We start from the raw sequence: 20,907 nt of genomic DNA, 5'->3' as shown, positions 1-20,907 counted from the left end.
ATGGGAAATCATTTTTCGTTACTTTATTCGCTGCTGGACCGAGCCTTTTGGATATTTGAAGATCAGCGAGTTAGCCTTTTCTTTTTATTTGTTTTGATTGATATAAACAGAATACAGGACTGCGTATTATTTTGGATGTTGTGTGGATTAGCAATTGCAAGTGTGAAAGTGTTCATTTAAACTTGAGATACCTTGTGCCATCTTACTTTATTTTAGTAGGAATTTTGCTTGACTTTATAGCCTACTTAAAGAATGTCATGTAGAAGCCCAATTGATCTTTGAATCGGCTAAGCTCTCCAGCAAGCCTCCTCCTCCAACTCTGGCTGGCGAGTTCAGCTCATTATTTATAACTATATATTTAAACTAAAACTAAAACTAAAACTATTAATAAGTGAGAGTTTGGGTACGACGAAGGGTAAAATCGTCATTTGTACGCTGACAACTAATTGGCTTCCACTTTTTCATTCCATTTCACATTTCATGCCCGTTTCTTCCGGAACTTTCTTGTGCCATCTCCCGGTCAAACAACAAATGGAGGCTTGTGAAGCTCTGGGTCTCCATCTCTAAACACACCGAAATTTCATGTCTCGAACCCAAGTTCTGTCTGATAACAGCAATGGAGAGGCCAAAAACATCAGATTTATATGAAGCTATGGGTCTCTATTATTATCGACGGACCAACGGACGGTGGGCGTTCATCATCTGAACCTTGGTACTGCAACCCTTGCTCTATCTATTCTTCAGAACTTAACAACAAAAGTGTATCTTTACTCTTCGACTTCCATGGCTCTTCCAAGCATTTTTTATTATGGAATTCCTTCTTTTGGGATTTGGGAATAAATTGCATGTTTTAGATAATAGCAGGAAGAGTAGATTAGCTTTCAGTTGGTTTCAGCTTCGGTAAATCTCTTTACTTTTATGGGTTTTGATTGATTTGGGTGAATGAATGCTAATTTTTCAACTTTTTTGTCTTACTTATTTTGGGTTATAGTGGATAGCTTTCATGGGATTGTTATAAAAATCTTTTTCGTTTTTTCAACTACATTATTTTTCCTTTATTACCTTTTCTTGATGTGGACGAATACTAACTGCTAATTTCATACTATCATTTTTTTTTTGGATTTTTTGATTGAGTAAATTGGCTGAGCCCATTTTATACATGCATGTTTTTATTCAATGACTAAATTTTGTCAATTTCGTTATGGAAATTGACCTATTCTTGTGAGCATCAACCAATAAATAGCAGAACTTCCAAGAGTTCTGATAATCTACACTATCAAATATATATATTTATGTCTTCTTCATAAAACGCTTTTTACATGTGCTTGTGTTTCTTAATTGAAAACTAATTTATTGCATTAACTTAACATTCAGAAATTGAATGAAAGATATAAATGACCATTCTTTTATCTTCACGAAATAAAAAACAAGAATATATAATGGCTATAGGAGGTATTGATTCACAATGTCTGCAACTATATGCATGATGTACGTTACTCTTACGTTTATTGTGTTTGTTTCTTTCTTATCATTAATTTCAAAAGTTGTGTTTTTGCCATGGACAGGGTCATGAAAAATAAAGAAATGCTTATCTCTTTCACCCACTAGGGGTACATCGGAATTTGGACCTCTCATCCTTGTTTCCAGTAGATGAAGATTCAAATGTTCAATCACAGTCGGACGTAAGTACAATGTGTATCACATATTTTATAATTTGGCATTTAAGTATTTATTAGGATAATCCTTAGTTTCATGTTCCTAACACATAGATATACCTTCTCCATTGAGGTTAAAATTTCAATTGCAGATGAGCTCCAGTATATTTACGTTTTAATATGTAACTGCAAACAAAAAAAGAAGTCCAATCAGAAGAGTAAGTTATTATGTGAAAATGCAATCAACAAAAGGTGTTGAATCCAGGGTATGTTTTGATCTAATTTTATAGTCATATTAATACTAATTTAGTACAAGGATCTTTATCTTCCTATCAAAATAGTGTTTATCATATACTATTACAAGTTTGATATGATCTTCAAGATGCCTCCGGCTGAATAATTGGATAATTATGGGTGAACGAGCTATTATCCCTTGCTGCAGATGATATTTATCATATAACTCCAATTAAGGTACAAATTCTGGATATATTTTGCCTCATAAAAGGTATAAATTCTGGCTATAAACAAAATTTCAACTAACAGCATCTAATGGTTCTACTATCATTAAAGTTAAACAATTTATACATGTCTACTACACGATTGAACTTGACCACACTTGTGGGATTACACTGGGCATGTTGTTGTTGTACTACACGGTTGAACTTGCAAAAAGCTCAATATTTTTTCCCAAGGAGTCCCTGCCATTGCCAGATATTCAAAGTCGGCTTACTCATAAACTGTTCAGATACCAAGCAAAAAAATCATTTGCCGAACAACAACGGCAACATACTTAGTGAAATTAATTCATATTCTGTAATACGTTGAAAAAGAAACATTCTTCATTCTCTCTCATGCCAATCTCAACTGACATTATCGAATGCAGCAAAAGAAAGAATTTTTTTGTTGCAATGATGAAGAAAATCCTTCTTTTGCTCTGATAAATAAAAAGAATTACCAACTGGACAAGGTAAATTGTTAAAGATGAAACAAAATCGGAGCAAACTACCCCATTGGAAACGAAATGGTCAGCAATAACTTGCTTTTCGTTATTCTTTGTATAAATATATATTACAACTTATCCTCAATAACTCTGTTATGCGATATTATGACTAAGGCGTGAATCTTGACATTAATATTATTCAAATGGATGTCACTTTTTTTTTGGATCCAACATTCTGTGACGTACTGTATTGTTTGTAAAAATATTTACTGGGAAAGCAAGTCCCGACAGCTCACTTTTAATTTTTATGGCCCGTATATTGCTGTACTTAAGGTAGACGAAGGGTATTTTGATAAATTTGAGTTAGTGTATGGGCGAATTGGTAACTTGACTGCGTCCATTCTCAGTAAACACGCGTCCGTTCGTTCATTCTAGAAATTTCTTCTTCACTTTTGCTTCTGCTCTTTCATCACTCTCCCTCTCTCTCACCCCTTTTGCTTCAGTTCTCTCTAGGAGTTTGTTTCGTATATCCATGCCAGCTTCTCCATCTGTTCTTACTCATTTCTGGTTAGTTTTTGATTCCTCAAGTGTTGCATGTTGGTAATATCTCTTAATTTTGAAATTGAAAATTAAATTGAAGTTTGTTTTGTTGAAGTTTATTTTCTCTCATTGATCTCTCTCTGTAAACCTAACCCATATCTTGCTTTGGCAGGGGCTCAGGAGGACTCTCCTTTTTTTCTCTTCTTTAATCTCTCTCTCCAAATACCCTTGAGGTAAGTTCACAGTTTCCATGTCCATATTCTTAATTAGTAGGGAACATCAAGTTACATTTTTTAAACGCACTTGTCTATTTAAATATGAGAAGTAAGTTAGCTTATTTTTGTGCAATGTTCCAAAGGATCTATATTAGTGGCATGACATGCTCTTCTCTAGGAAGTAGTTCTAATGATATACTATGCTTATGATTGTACAAATTTACCCTAACATTCTATAGTGAATGACTATTTTTCTTCTAAATTGTTTACAAAGTGCTGTTCATCTGGAGAAAATGGAGGAATATGCCAACGCATTTGCTATATTTGCTAACCGCGGTACCACGAGCCTGGGTTTTTCTATTAGTAAAAAACAATTCCAGTTAAGCTAATCCTTGTTCTTTTGCAGTCTATTCCAGCTTTGACACACATATATATAACTTTACCTTATATAAAAAGTTCTTGTTCTTGTGCGGGAACTTCACCTTGCTAACTTCACTATAATAAATTATAATTCCTCAAAAGTCAAGTAACTAAACTTAGAGCTATAATCTACGTTTTTTTTGGCGCTTCCAGAGAACCACGGGGAGCAGATTGTTATGTTCCTTTTACTTGATTTACAAGATGGGATTTCTTCTTCTATATGTTTTTTTTATTATTTTTTTTATTTTTGTCTACGTGGTAATACTAAGTGTCTTTAATTCCCAGTTCTCTCACTTTCTCTCCCTTTGTTTTTTTTTAATGATGTGATTATTTGTAGTAATCATTGAAGTGGATTATGCACCCAAGATGTTTGATGATATTTGCCTGACTCCTCTTATTTGCAGTAATGAGAGGTAACTCAAAAATACAAGCATTTGTGGGTTCAATGCGAAAATTGTTATGGATTAAATTATAAGAAAATTTGGAAACAAAAATGAATATCTGTGAAGAATGTGGATATCAGTTGAAGCAATAGATGCTCATCGAATCCCTGAAAATAAATCCTTCATTGAAAGATAGTAATAAGTCATGATATCTCCTATGTAATGGTGTTGAGAAAGATTAGGGCATACTCTATTTATTGCATCAGCTACTTATTTTGGATCTTTTCCTTTTTCCCTCTCTTTTCGGACCTGGTTACAAACTAATATTCTACTGTTATGTCATTCATATAGGCTTGGTTGAATTAGACTTGGAGGAAACATTTGAGTATTTTGCTGAAGTAGTTTGTATGGAACAAGAAGGCTGAGTGGTAAGGATTTGAAACTAATAAACTTTTCGTGTTATATGATAGCTGGTAAACTGATCAGCTACCTCGTGTGTGTTTACTTTACAAAAAGAATAGGCGGGCGGTGTATTTTTGAGATTTATGATGCTGGAGATAGGCGGGGTATAGGATGGTTGGATCAAGGAACATATTTTCTTTTGTTAAAATGATTTCTAATGGGAAAAAATTATTTTAAGATGTGTTTGGATGAGTTCTGGACAACCTCTACTATCTTTTCTCATTTTCCTATCTATCTTTTCTCTGGTATTCTGCTTTGTTCGTTTGTATTGTTTAATTATCCTCCGGGTTTTCTGTGTATGTAATGCAGCTATAGATACTCTCTCCAAAATTCACATGCATCCTGATCGGTGAGATAAAATTGAATATGGAGGAAGAAAATATTTCTCAGTCCTGCTAAATTTTCAAATATTCTATCTTGGTGAGGATATAAACCATTGGCTCTATTATTTTTGCATTTATGCTTTATTTTTCTTTTTAATTCAATGTATAAGCAGTTTTTTTGTTTACAAGTATATGATTTTTCCCCTTTTTAATTTTTTATGGGTAGATTCTGATTCAAGTATATGTGTGTTGTTTTTACTGTTTGAACGCTTCTACACTAGCCACATCAGTTGCCATCTTGGCAAAAAAATCTAATTAAAAGGGAAGAACTTTGTGCAGTTAAGGACGATATGCCTAACCCCATAGGTGACTTTAACATAAATATCTTTCCTTTTGCAAGGCCATAACTTTTGATACACAAAAATAGATTATTTGAAAGATGTTATGCGGCGTATCCTTTATTGGGAATCTATTTTCAAATTCATTTGTATCTAAAAGAATGAAGCTTTTCATGAAGAAAATGATTATGGATAATTCTTTCATGGTGTCCTACATTTTGATTGTGCTACAATTAGTAATGTTGCTTTGTCAAGAATTCATCATTAGCTGAAAGTTCGTCCTATCTCTTTGTCTGGTGAATCTATTTAAATAGTAAGGTCTACATGATTAATTTCATTGATTTTTCTGCTTTTATTTGATATCTAGCTCAGTAAAAATGTGCATCCGGGTGATCCTTCTAATATGTTTGTGAACTTAATGGTGATCAAATGTAGTACTTTGATATTTGAACTCCTTGCTAGCCTCTCTATTTTCATTGTATAAATGAAATTTGTTTTTTCTGTTTTCGTATTTTCCTGGTGATATGTGACTTCTAAAACTAGGTTACTTTATTATTCGTTAATTCATGAGATAGATTCATTGACTCCCCCGCGTTGTTTATGCGGCACCAAGGTCATAGTATGTTGACTATGTTCTGTTGTCGCTCAGAGGCATGTTCATATGAAGAGGTAAGAGAATGAAATTCTTGCTTCCCCAATAGACTATAAAAGTTTCTTCAGGTTACTTTAATTGTAATACTAATGGACGTGATATTTCATTTACTGAAATTTCGATATTTATAGTATATAAAAGGAGTGGAAAGTTCCTACTGGTTTGGGGCATATTGGTATATTATTCATGAGGAAATGGCTGCAAGAAGACAACAACATAACACGAGAGAACTTTGTCATAAAGTAAAAGGAGTGGGAGGTTCCTACAGGTTCGGGGCAAATTGGCATATTATTCATGAGGAAATGGCTACAAGAAGACAACAACGTAACACGAGAGAACTTTGATGTTTAAGTAATAATATACTCCTCTTTTCCATTTTTCAGTGTAATGATTTCTTCTACATTTATTATGTATTACATATACTTCTGATATTGAGTTTTCTATTAAAGGGTTCTATAAATGAAGAATCTTTGAGTTCCAAAATGCCTCTGGTATGTGCATTATTTCATTCAGTTCTGTTGAGTTTTTCTATTAGTGCTTTTCTCATTGCACCCGATTAGCTAGCGGGATTTTAGTGCGTAATAAGTAGTTTTTCCGTACCTTTCGGTAGTTTCTTGTAATTTTAATTTCACACACATGGCTATTGATATCCAGTTTGCATACTAATGCATCGAGGGTGTTTGGTAATATACCTAAATCAACTCTTTTTCAATAGCTTTTCTCTTTTGACAGTTTTTCTATACTCCTGCAATTTGAAAGGTGACTTTCCGTTGTAAATTGAGCCATGAAATGATGAACTACCCTCCGCTGATAGTATACACTGTCAGTAATCAAGACGGGAACAACATTACTGACAAACCAATCTTGGACTATATCATGAAGGTGAGCCATAGTCTCTGCACAATTTGGGTGCTATTTTATTTGTATCTACAAGGACTAATCTTTTTTTTTTCCTTTTTTTTTTTCGGTGTTTCATTTTCAGTCTCTTGGTCCAGATTGTTTCTCCGCCTCTTCAATGAGAAGATCAGTTGGCGTTATTACAGGAATGCGCCACACCTTAATTAAGTTTAACTGAAAGTGAGAGGCCCGGTCTACCATCTGAAGTAAGTGCTTCCATCACCAGTCTTAAATGAAATATGGTGACTGATGAAGTGTCGAACTGTAGTCCCGGAGCAAAAGCTATATTGCAAGTTAATGATGAGGAAAATGGGGTTGGAATTGCTGACCGAGAAAAGTTGTCTTGATCAAGCAACCCCGACGCAATGTTCTTAGACGTAGTAGAAATTCAAGAGATGTGACGACATTTGGTATATCAGGGGGCCTCTCACACTGAGAGAAGGCTTGACTTGCTGATGATTGTAGACGGGGACTATGAACATGCAGCAGAGGATCAGATGATAAAGAAAGGCCAGATATGTTGTTAATTGGCAAGACACCGACTACTCAGTAGTGCCTATTTGGTGCAAGGATAGACTAAAACTTATGTTGTGTATGATTTGTAGTTTGGCAGGTATGCAACATGTGGTTTTCCATAGCAACGTCTATGCTAAAGTACCAGAAACTTACTAGGTAGTCGGTACTATATTTCCTATGTATTTCAGAAATCTTATAAATTTCCTTATTGCATTAAATCTAACTAGAACTTGTTTTTTCTATATTTGTGGACTTCTCTTTGTTGCATTCAAGGAACACGGCTATGATTCTGCTCAAATTTCCATTGATTCCTCAAATCTCACTTCAGAGGCCACATCTTCCTCTGCTTTTGTCTCTGTTGTCTTTCATAAAGAAGGCACTATTTAATCACTAGCCAAATCTGTCAATCAAGGTACAGAAAGTTATTTGATTTTTGGGATGAGCCTTTTACCTGTTGACTTTTTTCTTCATGATCTGGGTGCTTCTATTTTTATTTTTTATTTTTATTTTGGAGGAGCCTGGGATGAAGAAACAGTAAATTTAGAATGTTATGATTTTTTAATAAGTGAAGGCACATTCTGTGCTTAAGCTTGTTCTTATGATTCATTTTCGTACATCCTTTTTTAATTTAATTTTTGCTCTGGGTATTAATTTATGTGTTGGACGAGTTTGGGACTCTTTTCTCTAAATTTGCTTACGTATAGTGATTGAACAAAGACAACTTAGAGATAAGTTGCGTTCTTGGTCTGTAATGCAATGTATATACTAGCTTATGAGTGAATTATTCTTTTTTCACTTGTGATTGCAATGAGCAGCTTCACTTTGGAGTTCAAACTCTTCAGCTCCCATATGAGAATCACGTTGATGTTATCTTTTAAGCATGCAAATAAAGCTCATGCTTCCAGCTGGCATGAATTTTTCCAAAGTAAGTGAATTTCTCCATTGTGCCTGCTTTATCTTAGCATCAATTCTGAACCTATGATGGGTTTTTTATATTCATGCTTGTGTTGACTAATTTTCCTGATACATGAACATTCTTTATCTACCTTTATGTCTCCTTTCTCACTTTCTCTTAACTTTGTGCATAACATGTAATAAAAATTAACAAAAGTTCTTAACAAATTAGTGACCTTGAATTTTAACTTGTATTGAGATTTCTATTTAAATGTTGTTAATTATGTTTATATATGATAGAACAGAAGCTATTACCTTCAAGTTAAAGAAAATATACTCATGGTATGAAAGTCTTTCAGTTCATATGAACAATATATCTTTTCTACTTTGTCATTTATCTAACAATGTGAGATGTTGTTCATCATATTCACTTCAAATATGTCAAAGTCTTTGTTTTCCTCTTGGTGGCTTACTAGGAAAAAGAAGAGGAAATGATTTCCTATTTATCAGTTGTCTATGTGCTAACTTCCTCGAAGTAGATAACTTCCCCGAAGTAGATGACTGGAGGTTAATCGAATGTTCCCCATATTCACAGAGGAGTTTGGAGCAACTGATGGGTTGTACTGTTTCTGTTCATTTCGAGCTACAGAGATACAATTTGAGCTTTGTCGTATTATCTATTTTTCTGTGTTGTTCCTTGCTTCTCGTGAGACGAATAGATATATCCTTTTGATGCTATATTGATTACCACGGTAATTTCATCTTAGAAAAGAAAAACTCATGATTGAGAAGCTTGAAGCTTGTACTATACATTAGAAGCATCAAGTTTGCAGTGGCACTTCAATTTCGTAAATTAGAATTTGGAACTTGCAGTGATTACTGTGTTAATTGCACAAATTTTAGAAAACAATTCCATACCAACTTACTGGTTATTCAACTTCTGAGAAGTGTTTGACAAAGATAGATCAAAGAATTATGTGTAAGCTAATTCTGAATATAACTAATTTCAGGGGTAACATAGAAGACTCAGAGTTATGCCAACTTTGCACCCATTGGGTTCCTTCTACTTACTTACAGTTCCAAAAGCTATTTATTTTGTAGTAGCATCGTGGTCTTTCTCTTTACCTCAACAGGAAGAACACAATTTACTTGCTCCCCGCTTTACATTGTGTCTGCCTCATTTCTTAAATTCTTTTTTTCATTTTGGTAGACAAGTGCAAATTTCGTTCCTATGTCTTGTAATGGCAGGTTCTGATATTTTTGTCAAGCTAATTTATGGAGTGGTCAATTTTCGAAAGAGATGGTGCTTCTTTTGTTCCTTATGTAAATGGGTTTTCTCATTGAAGATGAAGAATGTACGACTTCACAATCTTGTACAACTTTGTTCCTTAGTGTGTAAATATTATGAAGTGTTAAAAGCTGAAACAAGTAGAAGTATTCTCTTGGTGTTAGGATCTTTTTAGTATTCTTGTAACTGCCCAAATAATCAAAACAGTAATGTTGGGCATACGCCCGTGCACAGCACGGGCACGGGCCATCTAGTGTCATGAATAAGAATTAGTGACGTTCACATGCTGAAACAAATTTTGTCACAAACACTCATTTGCAATACTATAGCAAATTTGTTTACTTTGTATGCAACACCACTTATTTGCTATTGATCTTTCAATCAAAAATTGCTCGTTATTACTAGGCAAAAATGTTTTTAAGCCCTTTACAAAAAAAAAATTTATGATCCTTTTACATGAGATCTCATTTTGCATATAGTCAGAGCTCTTTATAACGTCATCCTCATACCTTTCTATAACAGGCAAGTTTTTTTCAGAAACAATTTTTTATGTTATATTCTACTTTTCGATTTATAACAGTTTTTTTACCTATAACAATACTAATCATCTGTATAGCAGTTCACTTTTTGTAAAATTACCTCTATATAACATCTATCTTTTTTTTTTTTTGGGTAATATAATGATTAATCATATATCTTTATAGAAATAGAATATCTAAGAGTATCAATAATAGGTATAGAGATTTTGACCAAATATTTTGATACTTTAATACACTAAATCTATTTATGGTGGGGGAGCAAGTCTTGTTGAAGGTTTCACCCATGAAGGGTGTCATGAGATTTGGGAAGAGAGGTAAGTTGAGTCCCAGGTATATCGGCCCATTTGAGATCCTTCGTCGTATTGGCGAGGTTGCATATGAGTTGGCCTTGCCACCAGGCCTGTCAGGTGTTTATCCAGTTTTTCATGTTTCTATGTTGAAGAAGTACCATTCAGACAGGTCTTATATTATTCACTGGGATTCGGTGTTGCTAGATGAGAATCTGTCATATGAGGAAGAACCTGTAGCAATATTAGATAGGCAGGTTAGAAAGTTGCGGACCAAAGAAATAGCCTCCGTGAAAGTTCAATGGAAGGATCGTCCGGTGGAGGAAGCTACTTGGGAGACTGAGGCAGATATGCGGAGTAGATACCCTCAGTTATTTGGCGGTTCAGGTATTACCTCTCACCAAGTTTCTTTTGTTCGCTCGAGGACGAGCGATTGCTTGATTGGTATCTGATGTAACGACCCATTTGGTCGTCTAGTAATTTTAGACCTAATATTCCTAAAACATCCCTTTTGTGGTCTTATTTTAGTGTTTATGGCTTGCGGTAATGGTAATGGGTGACTCGGTTATTTAATTGACGGGGAAACATTTGAATAGTTTATTATTTATTTATTTATTTATTTATTTATCGTGTGTGAATAGTTTATTCATAGGAATATTATTTGCACCCATATAAGGTATAAGTTGATAAATATAGTATTTAATGGAGTGGATAAATGTTAAAGTAGACAAAGTGGTTACTGAAATTAATGAATTAAGGAGGCTACTGTGATAAATAATCCGACTAGGCCCATATATCTTTTCCTTGGTGGCCCATCTGCAGAAGACCTAATATATGGAGTCTTAGTTCATTAATTGCATAGAAAAGAAAAGGTATAGGGGCAGTTGGAAATACACTACGCATGAACTTTGCACAAGGAAAAACAAAACTGTTTGCAGGTAAATTATTCAACCAATTCCCGTGACCATGGAATTAAATTGCTGTACTAGTAGTGGTTTATAAAGAAAAAAAAATCATTAGTTTGACTAATGAAGTACTACACGTTTGGTTGCTTTTCATCTTCTTTGTTTGTTTGACTAAATAGTACTTCATAGTGGGCCAGTACTGTAAACTCAGAAAGTTGGTGAATGCATGAATAGTTTCTAATTGTTGCTATTATTACTCGGGCTAGTCTCCTTTTTTTTTTTTTTTTTACAAATGACCGCAAAAAGATCTCAGTAGCCCTAGAATTTGAACAGTTCCAGTGGTTTGGTGAATTTGTACCTTGGGTTACTTTTGAGATATCATTGTAGCAAACTAAAATTCTGAATTACTTCATTGCAACTCGGTACCATTCTTGTCAATGTAGTAAGTATATGCAGTGCACTATTGTGGAGAAATATTATTTTAATATTATTTAGGGGAGTGAATTCATGTAGTATGTATATGCAATATACCATTGTGGAGAAATATTATTTTAATACTATTTAGGGGATTGAATTCATTATCTACCTTGGGTTCTACTGGTTTAAAATTTTTACGGAGGGAGTAACAATTTTGGGTCAATAATAGATAGTACTATGTCTGTGTGACGTAGTAAACCCATATATGATGTTTTATGTAACATGACCTTGTATATCCTGCATCTTGCTTATATTATTGTAGCACCATACTTCAGTGACCATATTTTCATTTAGCCATAAAATTTTGTACACATTTTTTTTTGCTTATGTATTTGAATAAAATACTATTGATAGTCAGTGTATAATGCATTATATGTAGTTAAATACTAGATGTATTGAATAGTATGTACACCTTTAAATTCGTGGTATTTGCGTCATGGAAAGTGAGATGTTAACCCTATATTAAGATTTTGGGGTAATTGAAGGTTTCGAGTCCTAGTCCTAAAAATGTGTACATATATATATATATATATATATATATATATATATATATATATATATATATAGATGAGAATTTATGAATTGGGAGCCTATTTGTGGATGGAATTGTAATTTATTAACATAGAATATTTAATCGTTAGATTTCGATAGTTCGGGAGCGTTCCGGAAGGGTAAAGCTCAAGTTTGATTGTTCGTGGCTCTCATTCGGCTTCGAGGTAGGTTATGGCTTACCTTTTTGGTTAGACTTCGATTAGCGAAACATATGTATAGTTAGATACTGTCGGACAAAGCATGTACGCTTTCGGGTACGGAGTTGGGATGGACTGGATTGGTATTGTTGACTGATCTGTTGGCTTGTAGCCTTATATGGTTGTGTTGTGACTTGATTGGAAGTGATGATAAGGAAAAGAGTACACAAGGCCCGAGGTCCTTACCGGGATCGTGAGAGTACACGAGGCTCGAGGTTCTTACCGGGATCGTGAGAGTAAACGAGGCCCGAGGTCCTTACCGGGATCGTGAGAGTGGTACGTGGACTTCGCGAGTCCCCCATGGGTCATGACTGTTGGGCGATGATCTACACCGCCATAGCATGTGTGTACGGGCATTGCATTGTATTGCCTTGCGTTACGTATTCATTCTTCATATCATTCTTTTATGCCTTGGATTCTGTATATGTCTTTCTATATTTAGACTGATATAGTGGATTGTGATTTCTACTTGTACTTGATTGCGAGCATGTCTATCTTTCAGTTTCTTCCTGTGTATATGTTAGCTAGTTGTTGTCGGTCTATGATACCTACCAGTACTTTTGTTTGTATTGACCCTACCTTGCTGCATTCTTTTTTAGTGCAGAGTACGAGATCGGTACCACTTCTGTACCTCGACATTGATCCCGAGGCTATCTGCGGAGTTTGCTAGGGTGAGCTTATTGGACGAGTCCGCCACTCCTGGGATTCCTTCTTTACTACTTGTCTTACTTTGATCTTTAGATAGTATTTCTAGTTTTGAGACTCACGTATTATTCAGACACGTTGATTAGTGGCTCTTGTACTACATCTGACCATTTTCCTTGGGTGGTATTTAGAATTGAGAATTTCACACTTGGTATTTATAATATATGTTAGACTCCTCATTAATTTCTCTTTACTTAGTAATTATCGTTGTATAACTGATTAAGGGAAGGGTTCTCCTACCAAGGTGGGATATGGTAGGTGCCCGCACGACTTAGCGGCATTTGGGTTGACATTAGTGAATTTACAATTAAAATGAGTTGGCACAATTTAATTGAGTTGACACAATTTAAATAAGCTGACACAATTTAATTGGCCACTTAATCCACGTAGGAGACGACTGGTGTTAGTTTTGCTCCAATAACGGTGCAAAAAGTATCTAAGTGGAATAAGAATGACCCACCTGAAGTGTCTAAATGGAACAAGAGCCACTTTAGGTGCTCAAGTGAAAGAAGTGAAAAACCACATATGTTTGTCGATAGGTTTGGTCATTCCAAGATAAGGATACTAACGCAAAAAGCAGTATTCATCTCTATCAAACTCACAATCAACGGCTTCAGTTTCTTCAACTTATCTTCATTTCATCTCTATTGCTTCTGTCTCTGTTTCTCTTTCTCCAGCTTTCTTCCAATCTTTTTTTTTTTTTCAGATGTAAGTATACTAAATATCAAGAATATCAAGACTCTTGAAAATGAGATGCCATTGTGTCGCTTGCAGTTCAGAAACTGGGCGATTTCCTCATACAAGAAGTTGGCCTGAGTTTAAGTCTGACAGAGGATGTGGAGTGGCTGCAATGTGAGCTGCGGTTCATGCAATCTTTCCTCATAGATGCAGAGCAAAAGCAAGTTGGGGATCATAGAGTTCAACAATGGGTGTTTGAGATCAACTCTGTTGCTAATGATGTTTTCGCTATACTAGAGACTTACAGTGGACTTGCATTTAAATTTAATTAAAAAAAAATTATGGGCCCACCCATATATCTTAAACAACAAATAATATAAAAAGAAAAATTGTGGGCCCCATAATTCTATGGTATATATATATATCCGTTCCAATTTTTTTTTTTAAATTGTGGGCCCCATATATATTAAATAACAACTAATATTAAAAAAATAGTGCAAATTAATAATGTAAAAAAAAAAGTGCATCCCATATTAAAAAATCAAACAATATTCATGTAATTTTTAAAATATCTCATTAAGTCAATAATGATGGATTCATTGCCACGTGCGTATTCGTAGCAAACACTAATATAATAAAGTTTTAAATACGGAGCACAAACTATAATGTTATATTCGTGTTTTGAACATAGTATCTCATATTGACAAAATCAAGCGATATATATATATAAAAAAATGTGAGCCCAACCAGCTCTTCTTAATAGTAGAAATACAATAAAGTTTTAAATATGGAGCACAAATTACAATGTTATATTAATCGTGTTTTGAACATAGTATCCCATATTGACAAAATCAAGCAATATATATATATATATATATATATATATATATATATATATATATATATAAAAGTGAATCTCATATTAAAAAAAAAACCATGTAAAAAAAAAAGTGCAAAAAAATTTGTGGGCCCCATAATTCTAATATATATATATATGCATAAAAATAGTGCAAATTAATAATGTCAAAAAAAAAAGTGCACCCCATATTAACAAATCAAACAATATTCATGTAATTTTCAAAGTATCTCATTAAGTCAATAATGATGGATTCATTGCCACGTGTGTATTCGTAGCAAACACTAATATAATAAAGTTTTAAATACGGAGCGCAAACTACAATGTTATATTCGTGTTTTGAACATAGTATCTCATATTGACAAAATCAAGCGATATATAAAAAAAAAAAAAAAGAACCCAACCGGCTCTTCTTAATAGTAGAAATATAATAAAGTCTTAAATACGAAGCACAAACTACAATGTTATATTAATCGTGTTTTGAACATAGTATCCCATATTGACAACATCAAGCAATATATATATATATATATATATATATATATATATATAAAGTGAATCCCATATTAAAAAAACAAACAATGTCAAAAAAAAAGTGCAAAAAAAAATTGTGGGCCCCATAATTCTAATATATATATATAATAAAGTTTTAGATACGGAGCACAAACTACAATGTTATATTAATCGTGTTTTATACATAGTATATGTATATATATTATATGCATAAAAATAGTACAAACTAATAATGTCAAAAAAAAAAAAACTGCACCCCATAAAGGGTGGACCTCATACTAAACAACATCAAGTAATATTTAAAAAATAATAAAAAAATAAAGACAAAATTTGATAAAAAATAATAAGTATTTTATACCTTTAAATTAATCGAATTAAAATTGAAAGTATCAACTGATGCTTAAATATTGCTATTGTTCTATCTTAAAGAGAAAAAAATAGTTTCCTTTTAAACAAGTCTTCTCTTTTAAAAAATATTAATAAATTTGCCGATTTTGTATTCGTAGCAAACATTAATATAATAAAATTTTAGATACGGAGCACAAACTACAATGTTATATTAAACGTGTTTTGAACATAATATATACTCTATATATATAAATATAATCACTATTCAAAGACAACTACATACACATAGATGCACTATAATCTAAAGTGTTGGGCCCGTGCGCAGCACGGGCATAGGCCGTCTAGTATTATATAGAAAAGCGAGTTTGGGGTATGATCGTCGTCCGTTTGGGACGACCAAGGGTAAAAGAGTCAATTTGCAAACATATCAGCATAGGACAGTTGTACATTGTGCAGTAACAACATCGGGTTCACTAAAAAATCAGGCAACTTTAATTTAACTTCACCCCTCACTATTCAATAACTCCAGTACAATGTCACTATCAAGTTTCAGAGCTTTGCTTCATTCAATGCCACGTGCGTGAAATGTGTACATTTCTAAACATGTGGGTCCTACTTTATTCTTTGCCTTAGGAAGATTATCAGAAAAGATGTAAAATTAGCATTTATGCCCAATTCAATTTCTTTTTTTCTTTCATAAGTATGACATCAAATTAATACTTCTGTTTTTGCTACATCCAATTAAAGTTAAACAACGAGTATTCACTAAAATTTTAAAGATAGCAGTTTTTTTATTTAAACGGAAAATATATTTGAACTTTGTGTCATTTAAACCTTTAAGATTTGATCTAAATATATGAATTAATATAAGTTTGATTTATTTCTAAAAATTACTGAATCAAAGATTGATAAAAAGAATAAATATATTAACCAATATTAAAAAAAAAAGTGTGGGCCCCAACTAAACACCAACCAATATTAAAAAAAAAAGAATTAAAAAAAGTGGAACCACCATCTCCAAACTCACGGAAAAATGTGGACCCCATATTCACAAAATCAAGCAATATTAAAAAAAATGAATCCCATATTTTAAAAAAACAATGTCAAAAAAAAAGTGCATCCCATATTACAAAATCAAACAATATTTATGTAATTTCTAAAGTATCTCATTAAATCAATAATGATGGATTAAAAAAATGACCCCATATTAACAAAATCAAGTAATATTAAAAAAAAAATCCCATATTAAAAAAACAAACAATGTCAAAAAAATAAAAGTGCATCTCATATTAAAAAATCAAAACAATATTTATGTAATTTTCAAAGTATCTCATTAAATCAATAATGATGGATTCATTGCCACATGTGTATCAATCCATTAGTGGGAGCAAATGAAATTATTATACAATAATATACTTAAAATACTTATATATTAAAATAAGATAGAATTTAATTACTTTTTCATTTTTTTCTTACTTTAATAAATGTGAAAAGAGATTAATGTCATAAAAGAAAAAATAATATTAAATGGAGATCAAATAATTAATAAGGTAAATTAGTGAAATTTTAATTCTAATTGACGTTTCCTTAAAAAATCGTGCAAAAGAAAACATGACAAGTAAAATGAGTTAAACCAAAAATATTTACCGAAAATTAAAAAATAGTAGTTCTTCATTTAAATAGAAAATCAAATTTCTACTTTGTTTCATTTTAAACATGTAAAATTAATATAATAATTTGAATTAGAATTATCCAAATCAAAATTTGATAAATGAAATTATTGCACAGCAAAAAATATGGACCTCATATTATTGTTTTTCTTCAGAAGGTTTAGTAGGCAAATGCATACAATTTTCTTTCTTTTCTTCTATTAGCCTGAGATCTAATCTAGATATTTAATTATTGTATTTGCTATTCCGTCATGTCATTTATTTGTTATGATTACTAAAATAAATATACTTAAAATATTTATTTTTAAAATAAGATAGAATTTAATTACTTTTTCATTTTTATTCTTACTTTAATAAATGTGAAAAGAGGTTAATATCAAATGGAGATCAAATAATGAATAAGGTAAATTAGTCAAATTATAATTCTAATTCACATTTCCTTAAAAAGCCATGCAAAAGACAACATGACAAGTAAAATATACTAAACCAAGAATAATTATCAAAAATTAAAAAATAGCATTTCTTCGTTTAAATAGAAAATCAATTTCTACTTTGTTTCGTTTCAAACATGTAAAATTAATTTAATAATATGAATTAGAATTATCCAAATCAAAATTTGATAAAAAAATAATAAGTATTTTACACCTTTAAATTAATCGAATTAAAATTGAAAGTATCAATTGATGCTTAAATATTGCTATTGTTTTATCTCAAAGAGAGGAAAATAGTTTTCTTTTAAACAAGTCTTCTCTTTTAAAAAGTATTAATAAATTTTCGTACCAAACACAAATATAATAAAGTTTTAGATACGGAGCACAAAACCCATGCTTCGTGTGTGTGTGTGTGTGTATATATATATATATATATATATATATATATATATTATCACTATCCAAATACAACTACATATACATAGATACACTATAGTTTAAAGTGTTGGGCCCGTGCGCAGCAGGGCGTAGACCATCTAGTAAACTATATAGAAGCATGGGTTTAGACCCATGCTTCGTCGTCCGTTGTGCCTTAAAAAAAAAAGTGAGCCCCATACTAAACAATACCAAGCAATATATATATATAAAAGTGGAATCCACTTTTAACAAAATGACTCCTATATTAACAAAATCAAGCAATATAAAAAAAAAAAAAAGTGAGCCCCATATTAAAAAAAAAAAAATGTCAAAAAAAAGTGCTGACTTTGTATTTATAGCAAACACTAATATAATAAAGTTTTAGATACAGAACACAAATTACAATGTTATATTAATCGTATTTTGAACATAGTGTATATATATATATATATATGCATAAAAATAGTGCAAACTAATAATGTCAAAAAAAAAGTGCACCCCATATTAAAAAATTAAATAATATTCATGTAATTTCCAAAGTATCTCAGTAAGTCAATAATGATGGATTCATTGCCACATGCGTATCAATCCATTAGTGGGAGCAAATGAAATTGCTTTTCTTCAAAAGTTTAAGTAGTCAAACCATACAATTTTTTATTTTATTTTTTATATTAGACTGAGATCTAATCTAGATATTAAACTGTTGTATTTGCTATTCCGCTATGTCATTTATTTGTTATGTTTACTAAAATAAATATACTTAAAATGTTTATATTTTAAAATAAGATAGAATTTAATTACTTTTTTATTTTTATTCTTACTCTAATAAATGTGAAAAGAGATTACTGTTGTAAAAAAAAAATATCAAATGGAGTATCAAATAATGAATAAGGTAAATTAGTCAAATTATAATTCTAACCGATGTTTTCTTAAAAAACCATGCAAAAGACAACATGACAAGTAAAATGAGCTAAACCGAGAATATTTACCAAAAATTAAAAATAGTATTTCTTCGTTTAAATAGAAAATCAATTTCTACTTTGTTTCGTTTTAAACATGTAAAATTAATTTAATAATTTGAATTAGAATTATCCAAATCAAAATTTGATAAAAAATAATAAGTAGTTTACACCTTTAAATTAATCGAATTAAAATTGAAAGTATCAACTGATGCTTAAATACTGCTATTGTTTTATCTCAAAGAGAGGAAAATAGTTTCCTTTTAAACAAGTCTTCTCTTTTAAAAAAATTAATAAATTTGCCGATTTTGTATTCGTAGCAAACACTAATATAATAAAGTTTTAGCTATGGAGCACAAACTACAATATTATATTAATCTTGTTTTGAACATAGTATATATATATATTATCACTATCTAAACACAACTACATACACATAAATACACTATAATCTAAAGTGTTGGGCCCGTGCTAAAATGCACATATTGGACAAAAATTCCATTTCAACCATTTGACTTTCATTAAAGCCCTTCCCTAGCCATAACCTCCACATTCCCTTCCCCCCCCCCCCCCCCCCCCCCAAAAAAAAAAAGAAAAAAAAAAGAAGGTAATACAAAAGATTCTTTTTAGGAAATTATTATAAAAAGGATAATACAAATTTAAAATCTATGATAGAAATTAACATGCCTGTATGCTCAATTAAGTTTCTTGTTGTCTATTTTACTTCCACTCTTTTTCTCCAAGGGTCTACTTTTTTTTGTTTCCCACGCAGTGTTGATATCCAAATTAGAGCCCGACTAAATCCGGATTCACGCTGCGCACGGTCCATGCTCCTTGCCAGGATTTTTTCATATCTAGGCTCGAACCCGAAATTTCTTATGAAGGAAGAAGCAGTCCCATCCATTGCACCACATCCTTCGGTGGTTCCAAGGATCTATTTTACTACTTACAAAGTGGGGTGGAGTTGCATCTCCTCTTTCTCATTTTGGTTTAACAAAGTTATAAATAACAGTGCACAAGTAGAATAAAATAATGGCATCGTACATCTTACCAAGCTTATTTTTAATTTTGGTTTAAGAAAGTTTTACTTGTGTGTGTGTTTCGAAAATAGAATTTTTCTACCGTGAATCCAAATTAGTCGAGTTTCAAAACAGGTACCGGATATAAGATGGAGACACACAAAAAAGAAAAGAAAAGGAGACTCCCTTACCCACCAAATTCTTTTCTTCTCCTTTTATAAAACATACCATGCTTAAACCAGAGGTGGATCCAGGATTTTGAGTTCGGGGGTGTTGAACTCAGGAATTTTGAGTTCGGGGGTGCTCTATTAACTATTTATATCTGTTTTCTTTATATTTTCTATACAATTATACACTCCGTGATTAAGTTTAATGGGTGCCGGAGCACCCAAACTTTACACATCGGTCCGCCCCTGGCTTAAACTGCTAATGCGATAGTCTGACAATGAAAAATTTCTACGAGCCTCATGTGACTGAGACGTGCTATTGTGATAGTTACAACTCCTTTTAGACATTTTTATCATGCTTTTTATAATATTTTGTCGTGACTTTTTATACTGCTTTGAATTGCATGTCATTATGCCGAGGATTTACCAGGAACAACCTCTCTAACTCCCAAGGTAGGAGTAAAGTTTGCGTACACTCTACCTTCCTCAGACCTCACTTTATGGGATTTTATTAGACATGTTAGTTGTTGTAATAAATCAACAGGAACATGTTATTCGATGGAATTAATTTCCCGTTTGAATCTAAAAGGAATATAATATGATTTTGCAGGGTCAACAGTTGTTATTAGCACGTCGATGGGAACATGCGAATAAACGGCAACTT

At 32.2% G+C, this 20,907-nt stretch overlaps 1 long non-coding RNA gene across 32 annotated transcripts; it reads left to right on the top strand.

Annotated features, from left to right (window-relative positions):
* Positions 1-370: 370 nt before the first annotated feature.
* LOC132621741 (uncharacterized) lies at positions 371-13,974 on the top strand. Of its 32 annotated transcripts, none has more exons than XR_009575677.1 (14): positions 372-712; positions 1,566-1,682; positions 3,308-3,368; positions 4,108-4,183; positions 4,505-4,581; positions 4,925-6,279; positions 6,378-6,419; positions 6,688-6,810; positions 6,911-7,497; positions 7,615-7,753; positions 8,157-8,266; positions 9,484-10,736; positions 13,080-13,151; positions 13,892-13,906. It is a non-coding gene; the product is annotated as an uncharacterized LOC132621741 (long non-coding RNA). The 32 variants fall into 32 exon arrangements; XR_009575678.1 differs by having other exon boundaries at positions 373-712; positions 4,925-5,035; positions 5,890-5,945; positions 6,060-6,810; XR_009575675.1 differs by having other exon boundaries at positions 373-712; positions 4,925-5,035; positions 5,852-5,945; positions 6,060-6,810.
* The last annotated feature ends 6,933 nt before the right edge of the window (positions 13,975-20,907 follow it).

Source organism: Lycium barbarum, chromosome 12, assembly GCF_019175385.1.
Source record: "Lycium barbarum isolate Lr01 chromosome 12, ASM1917538v2, whole genome shotgun sequence".
Lineage (NCBI taxonomy): Eukaryota > Viridiplantae > Streptophyta > Magnoliopsida > Solanales > Solanaceae > Lycium > Lycium barbarum.
This window is presented reverse-complemented; position numbering and strand designations above follow the sequence as displayed.